At 35.6% G+C, this 14,684-nt stretch overlaps 1 long non-coding RNA gene across 2 annotated transcripts in view; it reads right to left on the bottom strand.

The window, feature by feature from the left end:
• Positions 1 to 3,524: 3,524 nt before the first annotated feature.
• LOC136250035 (uncharacterized) overlaps positions 3,525 to 14,684 on the bottom strand; it is a 23,034-nt gene continuing 11,874 nt past the window's right edge. Inside the window, exon 5 of one of the 2 annotated variants that reach the window (XR_010698419.1) lies at positions 3,525 to 4,421. This is a non-coding gene — a long non-coding RNA (uncharacterized lncRNA). The remainder of the gene's footprint in view (positions 4,422 to 14,684) is intronic. The other variant, XR_010698421.1, reaches the window with a different exon arrangement.

Genomic DNA, 14,684 nt, shown 5'->3' with positions numbered 1-14,684 from the left:
AGTTTATAAAGTATATAGTTTTGGTTTATGAGTCCACAAGGTGTTCAAGCTATTAATCATAGCTACATGGCTTTATACAGTATTTGTACAGCACATCAACAAATATTCCACCCCACAAGTAACTGGACACACATGAAAGGTACTATGTATGATAGTGTTATCTGTAGCACTGAAATGAACTGAACAATGTCATCTGAACTCTGCTGTTGTATGTTGGAACAAGAAGCACCAGAGAAAATGTGATAGTTTCACAGGATAACCTCAAGGCATGATATAGATCAATGAATCAGATATCATACTACTGCATGGTCTACATAGCTTAGTACATAGTAAGCTGTATGATATAGAATAACTGTGGATGGTATACACATACAATACAAGAGCTGATTTATATTATAGAATGGATGTCCCATAAGGTGCATTGTGGTTAAAATTAATCAACTGTTTTCTTTGTGTTATTAAATATTTAAGTTTAGATTCAGTAAAGGTATTAGTTAAATATAGCACACAAGTACTCTTTGGGTGAGCCTATGATGTGAGATTGACCTTAGAGCAGAGTAACCGTAGAGCCATTAGACCTTCAGCTAAATAGCATCCATTACACAGAAAGCAATGCACATACCATTTTCCTTTATTGTGCTGTACATTCACGCAAGTCACACCTAATCAACCATCGCTTGTATGATTTAGGTCATTGCGTGTTCATGTTTAACTAGCAAGGTGTGCAGTATAGTGGATCAGATCTAACACTGGCTACAACAACTCCATCATTAAACCTTTACCAAACTACGCAGTGACTCAAATGTTGACTCTTCAAACCAGCATTCCAAGGACACTAGCCAAGTCACTATACCAACTTTAAGCAGTAAAAAATGTAAGTTTGAGAAAAACTAAAAGTTTTAACAGATTTCAGTGCCAATGTAATTAATTAGCGCCAATTATTATAGAATATACGAGTTGCTAATTTTGACATAATAATTGCATGAGGTTTATATTGTTCCATGTGACATCTGAAATCCACATTCTTCCTATCGCTGTATACTGCTTGTAGCTACATAATCACATGTGAATGTTACTTATCCTCTGGCAGTATGATATACAGAGGCTCTGTATTCAGAAAGTCAGCAGAATTTGTGGTGATATCGTGCATGGTCAGATGCTACCAATGATTGTGATTAGGAACACTGGTACATAGCAGAATGAGGATTGAACAGGTGTCATTATAAAATAGAATTATGAATGCGGATACCTATATGCACATATGACCATAACTGCACACACTGGATTTGTACTATATATATAACTGTTTTGCAGAATTCAATTGAGGTACAAATACTAACTTGGGAATTCTATGGGCATATATGGACTGTAGTGAATGTAAAAATATATGATGAAATTTGATGTCATATGTTTTATCATGTAAAAATCTTTGAGCAACAAGCTGGTGACAATACATAGCTAGATAGGTGTTACCTATCTACTACATGTTAGATGAAATTGTTTATTATGACCCTCTCTGTGTACCTTGAATCATGTGTACAGTATTATAGTCTTCACCAAGCTATTTATAATATTTCACAGGGAACTATCATTCCATCGTACAGTTAAGGCTATGTGCACAGTACAATACTGATGAGATTTCACTAGATCAATAAATTTGCATTTAATCAATTATTGTCACAGCTGTATTGGTTAATGTATCTATGATAAGTTATCATATTGTTACTGGAATGTTGTGATAACAAGGATCATTAATTTGTACCATATCCTACTGTGTGTGCATTAGAGGATCATCCTCAGTCTCTATATTGGAGTAGTGTTTGATAACAGTAGAGTTCTCTCATCACCACATTTATAACTATTTGCACCAATCATATTGGTATAGATGGTGCTAATACAAAATATAGTGTACAATGTACAAGTAGCTATACGTATATAGCCACCAACTTATATTCCTTTAAGCAGAGGTCACTCAAAAAACTATCCATCCAGGGCTTAAAGGAGAGGTAATTACTTGGAAGGCTAAACCGGTTATTCTGTCATACATAACTCTATAGCTGCTGATCATATAAGGTATATTGTACTTATAATGTTTGTCATTATGTTGTTGATTTACATCATCTGTTTAGTCTCTACAGATATTACCAGAAAACTAATGTTCACTTGATATTGTGGATCTTTGTTGATCACATGTTATCAGTAGAGTAACATTAGTCACTGATAAGAGATTTTGCTGATCATCTGATTAGCCAATATTGAAATTCATATAATGGCCTGCAATGCCAATAACTGATCTGATGTTTATGTTTACCAAAATTTCACACGTATTTTGTAATATTTCTATTTTACAACTTTGTTTTATTTTCATGAAAACAATAGCACCAAGGTCAGTAACATTAATCGGCTAAATAATCTATTAATAATTACCAATACCACCATTGCTGAAATTTGGCTGATAAGCAAATGTCTGATTATTTACTGATTAACTAGTGCATCACTAATGTATACCAGTTTGCACTCTGTGATGAGGCATGTAGCTAACCTGTAAACAATAGATGAGAACACAGAAATTCCACACAAAAAATAAATGTGAATAATTTGCTACATATATTGTGCTGAAATTACTGTGTCAAGTTCACTGTTGATTGATGGGCATGCAACGGACCATTTTTTAATGTTCTTGAACTCTTTCAAATTTGTGAAAATAAAATGTGTCACAACACACTGTTAGACCTGAGGCCTTTCACATTATCTACATCTTGTTACATGCCAATAATTATCTATGTAGTCTTGAGCCACCTGTAAGTCATGTTGTGATCACACGCTACTTGGGAGCTTTTTATTTTTACAGCATAACAAGTTTGACGTCAGTAGCCTTCAATTATCACCTGTGCTCAGGAGAACTATTGATATTACACTATTAAGCACATGAGAAGCAAGTTAATGGCTACAGTAGAACCTGTTAATCAGGACACTTGAAAATAAGAACATAATCTGGACACTTGGTAATGGCCAGGAAATCAAGTACATTTTTGGTCAGTCCCAATTAAGGTGTCTTTAGGCACAGGTTTCACTGTAGTGCTTTCATTGGATGGGTCAGAGAAAGATTGTATATAGGAGTTAATATTTTACCTTTAATTCAGCTAGGTATGTCTTCGAGTGATTTTATCATCCAAACAAGTTGCTAAAATGTTTCAGACTTTTTAGTCAGTTTTGCCAACAAACCATGACACACTACACAAATAGTATACAGCCATGGGTACATGTACTGTGTAGGGAAATTCTCCCACGCTCACAATGTATATTGTGTACATATATATAGCATCAAAAAAGTGACACTACAGGTTACGTAACATGGACAAGAGATTCTGTCATCCATTCTAATTAAAAATCATAAACAATCTGTACAGCTGGGAATTAGCTACTTCATTATCTACATGGCGTAGACTGTTACACATTGTCTGGTGACGCATCATCAAACACTGAAGCCTACTTCAAAGTAATGATGCAAAAACATTTTATAACACATGTATACACTATCTCTATCATATTCAGTGGGAAAAAGCATGTAGTTTTTTAGTAGTATATCTCAAGAAGCTATAGCTGAGGGGTAGGTAACGAGCCAAAATGGTCTACAAAATTTCAAAGATGACTGCCCATATTTCATCTTTCAGAAATATGGCTGCCCATATTTTATCTTTCAAGACAAATTTCAGTTAAATTCTGTAAAATTCAGTAATTTGTGAATCCGTAAATTTTAGACTCTGTAAAATTCCATAAATTTTCGGTACATTTTTCTGATCGTCAAATTTCATCTTTCAAACTGCATAAATTTCAGGCAATATTTCATCTTTCAGAAATAATTTCAGGGATGATCTACGAAATTTCAGGTCGTTACCTACCCCTCGGCTATAGCTATGTATATGTATGTACCACAATACCAAAGGAATTATAGAATATAAAATAATATATATCACATGCATGAGTATTAGTTTGGTTGTGCAGATTTCCATTTTTTTTCAGTATTCAAGACATTTTGAATCTGTTACATTTCATTTCCAGTATAAATGTCAGTCAAAAAGAGATAAAATAAAATCCATAACATTGTAATACAGGTGATATCAGCAGTTACCAGTACACAGACATCAGCATCACATAAGAGACGTGTGTCATAGGAATGCTCCTCTTGTAGTATTCAGGAAACCAAAAATTAATGATGTAGTTTCATCTCAACACTGATACTGTGGAGCTGCACAGACTGCATACATATCAATGAGTGTGATGACATACACCACACATCAATGCTTGTTGTCATTGCAAAATCTAGTAATATTATACTGAAGTTCTATAGTACATGTTTATGAACAAGCCATTAGTAGATCTAAGGCATTCATTAGTCACTTTGTGGATGCTTGCAGCCTCTAAAGTTACAACATCTTAATTATCTGTGATATCAGTGCATGCACATAATACGTCACACAGCAATAGTCAGTACACTACAACATTAGGCACATGCTCATCATGTAATAATATATAGTAGTGGAGAGAAGGTTTGGGCAGCTGCTAATAATGATGAACAAGTATATTCACTTTGGCTAATAGTTATTTTATCTGTGAAATAGAATGAATAGAGGCACCTAAAGCCTGCACTAAACCTTCACACAACTACACACAACATAACCTAATGACCATATGCGAGTCACTACACCACTATACTGTATGTAGCTATGCACTTGTATGAAAAAGTTAATGTTACAATTTGTGGGCAAGAGAAATACGATGCATCCTGAGTTCCCTACTACCTCACTGGTACAACAAATCAACTCTACAGGTTTCTATTAATCACAGCACAGTGCAGTGATATAGTATTTACCATACGTTTAGTATCTATGGTAATACCTCCATTAGAAGTGCATCCTACTGGGAACTTCTAGGATAAAGTCTAAAAATGCAAGGAATTGTATATAAACAAACATTAATGTATTTCCCAGTTCTGTAATATCAGGTGAAGACACATGATGAAGTGATGTAATTATATATAGTAACAAACACTGTAATATCGGTCTCCCTTAATATGTTAGATCCACTATCATCATAAGTACATGCAATTGCACTATAAATTCTTAACAGCCATTATCCTTGCTAATTATGTTCCTGAAATAAAATATTTCAGGAATTATAGTGGTGCCCTTTCACATGAGGCTGGTAATGGAATGATATGATAGGTGCAGCAGCAAGGGGAATGTTAAGGGGAATGAAGAACAAGCTTCTGCAGTTGTAAAGACTAAGATACTCTAACCAATCTATTATTAAAGGTATGGCCTTTACATTTTAGGTACATCCTAAGTAACAAATTCTTCTGCTTAGTTACAGGTGCACAGGTCAGAGTTCAAGTTGTGCTTTGTGTATGTATTTCTTGGTACTTATGTTACACATCATATATAACAAACAAGCAACTTATAAAGTATATAGTTTTGGTTTATGGGTCCACAAGGTGCTTAAGCTTTATATAGTATTTGTGCAGCACATCAACAATAATATTGCACCCAACTATATACCATTGCTCAAAAGCATAATAGGCTCAGGCCAAGTATATACATACGTACAAGCCATTTTGCTATATATGCCAACACAAAACCTGAGACTATCATGTTGTATGTACATGAACAATTATAGTCTCAGGTTAGAATATAGACACACACTTTTTATAATCTTGCTGCTATTTCAACTTAGTAGTGTATTTGGGGACCATTAAATAGACTAGTGCCTGAATAGCTTGGCCGAGTATGTGAAAAGGGGACTGAAAACCTTTCCAATTCCCAAATTTGACTAATTGCAACTCATGTTTTTAACCGGCTATCACCTTCATATTACAAGTTGGGAGGAAACAAAAGGCAGTGTTATCTGTAGTAATGAACTAAACAATGTCATCTGAACTCTGCTATTGTATATATGTTGGAACAAGATGCGTGATAGTTTCACAGAATAACCTCAAAGCATATTATAGATCAATGAATCAGATATCATACTACTGGTCTATACATATAGCTTAGTACATACAGAGTTGGGGTAGCTACTTCAGAAATGTAACTATATAGTTACTAGTTATTCCCCTGTAACTTTGTTACATTACTTTTAAAAAGGAAACTAAGTACTTTAGTTACTAGGTACTTTCATAAAGCTTGTCTGTTAACTTTTGTAACATGATTATTTTGTCCAGAGCAAGGGAAGAAGAGACCTATATAATAATCATATGTGAAAATAATGATTCTGTAGCCATTTCAGCTCAGTTTCAACTGTTACATCTGTTACTCAAGCTGAATCATGAAGAACAGTACACAGAAAGTGTCTACTTTATGTGGCTGTAGCACGAAGTGCTCTTGCTTAATTGTAGTTACTATTGTAACTTAGTTACTTTTCAGACAGTTACTCGTAGTTACAAGTTACTAGTTACATATCTAGTTATATTACCAGTTACTTTAGAAGTAAGTATAGTTATGTAACTTAATTACAAAGTAACTGGTTATCTCAACTCTCACTGACATCGAATGACCGACAGTTATTCTATACCATAATAGCTTATTATGTACTGTACATAGTGGTATAGAGTAACGGTTGGTCATTTGATGTGGATGGTGACACACAATACAAGAGCTGATTTATAGTACATATAATATAAATGGTGAATATGGATGCTCCATAAGGCATTGTGGTTAAATTAATTATTTAATTTTAACTGTTTTCTTTGTGTTGAATTTAAGGTTAGATTCAGACTTATTCAGGTATTAGGTAAAAATAGCACACAAGTACTCTTTGGGTGAGACGATGATGTGAGATTACTGTAGAGAGTCATGTTCATTATCAAGATTATAATTTTCTCATTTTCAATAGGGAATTGTTATTGACAACAAGACATCTACACTTACTAATTAAACCTTTAACAGTAATTCCTCTTATTACATGTCAAGCTTTTGTGATACAGAGTTGAAAGGTTGGAGACCTGTTAACTCAACTGTTAAGACACTATTGACAAATGACTAGGTCAGTAATGTGTGGTGTACTAGATTGTGACTACCCATTACCATACACTATGATGAGACTACTAATAATACTAAATGTGACCGGATTTGCAAAAAGGTACCTTTTTCACACACAAAATTTGACCCATTTTTTGAACTTTACAGCTTCATAACTTTTTTATCGTTGCATTTAATCATCTGAAATTTCTCATGAGTGTAGCAACAGTATCTGGCTGTATTTTGATGCAAAGAGCAACCTAATTAGTATCTGAAGTTAATAGTTATGAGGTTTTGTTTGCTGGTATGTAAAATGTGTGGAAAAGGTACCTTTTCGCAAATCCGGTCACAAATGGTTTAGGATATTTATTCCTGTCAATCTGTGTGGTTTTCCAATGTGTCTTTCTACACATGGGAGCCACACATGCACTTACAATGTAAATGCAAAAAATGATCACAGCTAGCTAGTAGCTACAAAGCATTGGGCCACTCCACCAGTACACTTATTGTACTTGACTTTAAACAGTTTATCATTGATCAGTCGGTCCATTCCAAGCATCAAAATATCGGTGCAAGCAAATTCCCTGAGACAGGAGGCTGTACTACATAGCTATGTCTCATTGGTGAAAATGTGGGCACCCAAAGTCACACCTGAATAATTACCTATTATACAAGACATGTACATTTGAAACTTGTTTTCTCAGTTTGAACACTGGGCCTCTATTGATATAAACTTCCAGGTCACTGAAACAACTCAACATACTGGAACAATTCAATGTGAATGCATGCAAAGTTTCCCGTTCAAAGCAACTATAAAATTATATCTTGAAATTACCAGGCCAATGCTCTGATCATGGCTGCTGCCTCACATCACATGGACACAGACAAACAATCTATAATTATTTTAGTGATGATGTTGTACACTTGTTGCAGTCGCAAAATCAGACATGTGTGGATTGATGATAATTACTTGTTTACATTATAGTGTATACATGATAATAAGAGTTTATACATATTTATTCTCTGTACCCATATAGACTGCTACACATCCACTTTTTTTTCCTTTCCTTCTTGGTGTCATTTGTATCCTTTTTGGTGTCAACCTACTAGTGACGATGATTCACAACTTGGAGATTTTCGTTCATTTGCAGATGATGTGATTTCTGAAGCTCAATATATTTTGAATGAGCTATATACTTGTATCACATTAATGTGCTGTGATGCTAATAAAAACTTGTATGTACATTTAGAATAGTCTACAAAATATTGTACTATATATCTATATAAAGCTGATATAGATTACTCTGTTGTATATTACTTGTTAGCTTATGAACTGAGGGGATCATGGTATAACTAGTGTGTGTGTGTGTGTGTGTGTGTGTGTGTGTGTGTGTGTGTGTGTGTGTGTGTGTGTGTGTGTGTGTGTGTGTGTGTGTGTGAGTGTGCGTGTTGTGCGTCAGTTAGCAAAGTAATTCACAACCAAAGTAGTTTTATTACATACTCTTGTAATTCCATTCAAATTTATCTTCTACAGTATTTCATTCCTCACTTCTGGAATCTTTTGATTCTGCCTCAGCTGATAATCTACAAAGGTGTCCAACCCGAGCCATGAATGAAGCAGTGTTTATTATTGTTGTAATTATCTACTCATAACATGTTTGAGTTGTCATAGCTAATTGCTTACACAACAAGTTGTAATAGCTGTTTTAATGTGATACACCACCGCAGCAATTAATCCATTATATGATGTTCAGCAGTTAACAGTGAACAAGAGATGACGGTGTCCATGTCTGATCACATGTACCACATATGTGATTTAGCTTTTGATGACAATAATTAGATTCTGTACCATAAATTTGTATAGATGTCACTGGTGACTAATGCACAGACTAATAAGATTACATTATGTGTGTAGACAATGTACTGTGATGCATGTTGATGTTGAGGCCATACATGGCAATAAATATTAACTTTGATTCAGTGGTGAGGATATTTCTGGTGCTATAACCTGACATTGAACACAATAATGGTGAGGCAATGGAGGAGAAGGCCGGGGGAGCACTTTAATTTGTCCACAAACATCATGTTCAATTCATTAACACAGTAGGTGGGTGGACTAAACATGGCTGAATTTTAATTTAATTTCTTAGCCAAGTAAAATGTATATGATCACGATTTTCTTCAAACAAGCCCTTTTCAAACTCTACATCTATAATGTCAAAGCTGATTTTGCTGTGTACTATAATAGAAGATCCTCAGGCTAACCTTGCTATAATGATGAGTCGTGCATGACTGCATGCAGCCCAATGAAATATCTGCATTCTGTAAATTGTATTACAAAGCCATTCAGCTGTTTAACAAGAGAAGAAAATTGCATAGTCACAGCAGAATTTGAAAAAGTGTATAGGCATACATAGCTGCTTATTATAGGCATACATAGCTGCTTATTATAGGCATACATAGCTGCTTATTATAGGCATACATAGCTGCTTATTATAGGCATACATAGCTGCTTATTATAGGCATACATAGCTGCTTATTTCATAGCACAGTCATAATCACCATTTTACATTATAGAAAGTTGTGCATGCCACACACAGTAATTACACATATATTAGTCACATGTGTCTCATTTCCATGGGTTTTGGGTATATATAAATGTCAGTAAGTAGCTAGCTGTCTGCCCTAAAACAGACTCAGTCACCCAGTAAATGTAATCAGTGCAATCAGTTGAAATAATGCAGCTACAAGTAAATTACATGCACAAAAAAGACAACCTGCTATGATGTTTATAATCTCTGTATTTTAACAGGCTGGATTTCTCTGCATCCATATAGGAATTAAACTACATAGCATAGGGATTTTCATACACAAGTTCAGTGTTGAAATGTCATCACTCAGTGTCATTGCATGCATGTATATATGTACTGAGCTGTACGGTAACCTCGACGGTAACACTATGCTTGAAACCAAAACATGTGTCAGTACAGTAGTCTAGTCCCTTTTGTTGGCCCAGTATGGGTTCTGATATGTATCATTTGTGCGTGACGTAATCACATCCTCTAAACGGCTTCCCGCAATCATCGTATAAAAGTGCGAGTGCGAGTTCGAGTAGCTAGTGCTACAAAGTAACGTTAAAACGGTTACTCGAAGTTATAAAACGAAACGATATGGAAACCGTGTTTAAATGCAAAAACTACTCCAGCGGACTGCTGAGTGAAACATTTAAAGCTTTAACCTCCCTGAAAAGCGTCAAGACAAAACGAAGGGTCACTTTCCCAGTCAACGTCATGTTGCAACAAGCCATCACTGATGGAGACAAAGAAGAGATCAAGAAAATAATCACAAAACACGGCAAGAGTGTCTTGGATCTTAAAGACCCGACTGGAATGCCGCTGTTGCACCGTGCCATCTTTGAAGATCAATTTGAGTGTTTTGAACTGATAGTAAACGAGGGTGCAGATTTGCTTGCAACGGACGAGAAAGGATGGAATGCGTTGCACGTGGCCGTCTCGTTTGAAGACATCGACGCAGTTGAGCTGCTACTTCAACACAAGCCAGAACTGATCAATACTCGCACCATGGACAGTTTGAGACCAATCAATGTTTGCGAGTCAAACTGTGAACTTTGTGCTTACCTTCTCCAAGCAGAGGCGACATATCTGAAAACCAGATCAGTCTCACACTGGGATAGTGTCAACTGCAAACGAGAAGAACTAGAACTATTGAACATTGTAATGAGAGTGAATGAAGAGGACAAGAGGAGCACTAGACAAGTACAACAAAGTGCCCTACACCTGTCAGCAGCTAAGAACTACCTTGGACTGGCTTACTACATGTTGGAGAACCAGTTAGTAACAGTAGACTGTGAGGATTATGAACATTGGACGGCACTTCACTTAGCTGCTCTACATTCCAGCATGGACGTGTTAGTACTACTCATCCAATATGGTGCTAATGTGGAGAAGTTGACCAGTTGTTACAAGAGTCCAGTTGATCTGGCTGATGATGAACTGACATTAGAGTTCTTGAGACGAGGCTCTGAATATATTGAACAAGTTGTCTAATTTGATTTTGTAGCTACCTAACTATAGCTGTTATATGTGTAAATTTTTATTCTCATTTTTAAATTCAACTTCGCATTTGTAAAATTTGTATGCTGTACTGAATTATTTTAATTGAACCATGCAATAATGCTTAAAATTATCACTATGTGGGGTTACTTGGGTATAATGATCGTGCGTATGTGTATGTGTACAGCTGTAGTGAAGGGTGCATATTATGTGCATGCATGCGTGTTACATATATGCATGTGAATATTATTTTTGTGAATGCACACAAGTGTACGTGCATGCATACATGAAAGATGTATGCAATGTAAATAGTTAAGTACATGTGAACTTTCTGCATTTGCTATGAATAGCAATGTTCACCAATGATCAACAGTAATCACTGCACAAAGAGAAAATTTCCCAAGTGTGTAATGGGAGATTTATTATGTTGTCACAGGGACTGAACTGATTAACTTTCAGTGTGGCTTTAACAATACATATAATTTTCACTGTGGTGTTATCTAACATCACCAGTTAGGAAGTCACAGAAGGTGATGCCTGTTACCATGAGAGGACAGAACATTCTATACTGCAGAAGTGGTGTTGATGCTCAACTTCACTTCTCCATACAAACTATTTTTGAGCTCTACAGAATAGTACACATGCAACCATCAGTTTTTTTGCAGCAAGAGTATACAGTACGTATAACAGCATGGCTTGTGATTACATGTCAGTTACTATAGTATCGGGTTGTCGCTGTTTGTTTATGAATGCATGACTATACTTGTGCGTACTTAATGTTGCTTATGCTGGTGTTTGTAAAGGACACAGAAATGTCACTGAATTAATGACCACTTCAAATGCTAAATAAACTTCCGACTAAACTTTTCACTACTGTTATGTTGCTTAAGCAGTTTATTAATTTATAATTTCCTTAGTTTGGTTGTCATGCCCAATACCACACTGTTGTTTTTAACAAGCTGGGGAATATTTTGGTGTCATGGCTGGCACTCACACCAGTTTGGATAGTCAGTTCTACATACTACATACATAATCAAAATACAGGTGTCATAATCATGTACATTTTTGCATAATAACAACCATACACTGTGCCTGGCCTGGTGAGTCTGTTTAATACTTTATAAGTGGCCGTCTAGCTCACTCTAACACATGACCACAGATTTAAATTGTCATTTTTGCTGATCAGTTGTTGATTACTGTAAAACTGCTATATAGTACATAGCTAGCACTAACAGTGTACAGAGAAAATTTAAACTACATCTGGCTGATGCATACTTGTGAAAGGAATACAATGCAATGGTCTGAGTGTGGTGACTAGGTATGTGTCATGGAGGGTTTATGTCCCTCTATAGAGCCGGCTGCATTGCCCCATTAAGCCTGTGAGCCATACTTTTCACTGTATACATAGTTTGTAGCTAATGGGATTTGTGTTTATTATTTGGCAGCATGTTAGCCGGGCTACATATTGCTAATAGATTTCATACTATTACCATAGCAGCTGCCTATTATGGAATTGTACAGTACAGGAGTATCTATCCTACTATTGTTATTGACATGAAATTGTCACTTGTTCAGGAAATTGCATTCTGTATGTTTAAATAGCTGGACAGTGTGGTGCAGTTTGTTGTTTATTATTCAACATAGTCCTTATAGTCCTGTAGGCTTTTGCATTATGATGTATATATTTGTAAACTATCCTATGTGGTACCACTATGTGATATCACTTCCCTCTTAATAGTGACCATAGATAGTAAGACATAAAAATAATCGTTTTTGTTCAGACTAGATCATTCATTGTACATTATTCTAAAGGTTTTTAAGTGCAGTTGATATTGTGTAGGTAGTGTTGCCTAAATTGGTCTGACTGCATGTGGGTTAAGTTTCCCATACATTAGGCTGGAGCAGAGACTTGTTGTCCTCTTAATTGCTTTTTGTTCCCCTTAATGATACATGTAATTATTTTAGCACTAACATGTCAATGTGGAAACCTAGCTTTTGGTATTTTCTTATTTGGAGGTAAAATGTATATAGAGTTGACTTGCTATGGACGTTACTAACTACCATATATACTTACTTCTCTTTGGCAAACTATACATTTCTGTCATCCACTGACCATGCAGCTCCAACCATGTTGAGATTTACTGCTTTACAGTAACCTAGATCTAATTGTAAAAATCAGAAACTAGGAGCTCATATAGAGCACAAAGTGGTTGTTAAAATGTTTAGTGGTTTAGGCCATGACATGCAGGAAGTGACATGTCATCACCTTTAGTGACAGGAAGAGACCAGTGAGGCGAATTTGTGGCAATATTTGGTATCTTGTGGCATAAAGGTATGACCTTATGATAACTGGTGATGACATTTAGTTTGTTTAGTCAAGTTCTCAACTTCTGATCCTGCTATACATGAATTAGAATTCAGAGAATTGATGGATTACTTTGAAAGAATATAACATGTATCTCCGCTATTATGTATCAGCTTATACTGTGGGATGTTACTGTGATGAATGAATGAAATCTGCATAGTGTTTGTGACCCTTAAGTAGATATGTATAACCAAGAGTATAAGGGAGCCCTCCCTATTTTTATTATGCATGTACTCTTGGTATAACTCACATGTAAATCTTTAATTGGGCTATTTGAAGATTGAAAGCTACTAAACACATAGCTACTATACATGCAAAAATCAGCCATAATTTAAAACAGACTATACCATAAACAATTGATAGTACTCAAGAGTGCCACACTGTGTGTGCGTGTGTGTGTGTGTTGTGTGTGTGCAGTGTGTGTGTGAGCTTTGTGGTTAAAACTTTCACATTGATAAGGCAAGCATGTATTGGCACAAGTTAGATAGGAATGGCACAATATTAGAAAAGGGAAACATCGGTTTTAAAAACTCACTTAAGATTCAACAAAAGAATCAAACATTTTCACCTATAGGACTTCCTAGTATTCCATAGCCAGATCAAATCATGCAATACATAATAGCTATACACCTTGGAGACCATCACTGCATGTGCTCTGACTCAAGATGTAAACATTGAGTTGCCATATGTCATGTAAGTAGTTTACTTAATAGTGTCTACGTAATTAGCTAGTTTGATGTCACAGTGGTTTTTCCAGTGTAGTGACTAATATAACTACTGACTGATATAACTAAATGTTGACAATTAGAGGTAGCTACATAGCTACATAGACTAATTATCTATCATCATAGTACTGTAACAAGAAGTTGCAGCAATAAGTATAAACGTGGTTTGCACATTAAATATTCCTAACCATTTGTCCTAGAATACATGTGCACATTTATCTACACAAATCTGAGGTATATGCATACGCAATGGTCTACAGTATAAATTTTGGACATTTTTATAGATTCTCAGTGTAGTGGTTATAATAAATGTCAAGACATTCCACTAGACCCTTTAGGGTCCATGCTGACACTGTGCAACTTTTGAAATTTTTAAAATAGTTTCATGTAGGAAAGCTATCCTTGCCCTTGGGTAGTAGTACCACTGGGTAGCTCTCAAGGCACTAGTCACATGTACCAAGTGTGGATGACGTCACTAGTCATACAATGACATGATGAATGATGC

This window comes from Dysidea avara, chromosome 3, assembly GCF_963678975.1.
Source record: "Dysidea avara chromosome 3, odDysAvar1.4, whole genome shotgun sequence".
NCBI lineage: Eukaryota > Metazoa > Porifera > Demospongiae > Dictyoceratida > Dysideidae > Dysidea > Dysidea avara.
The sequence above is the reverse complement of the archived record's forward strand: the minus strand, read 5'-3'. Positions and strand labels throughout refer to the sequence as shown.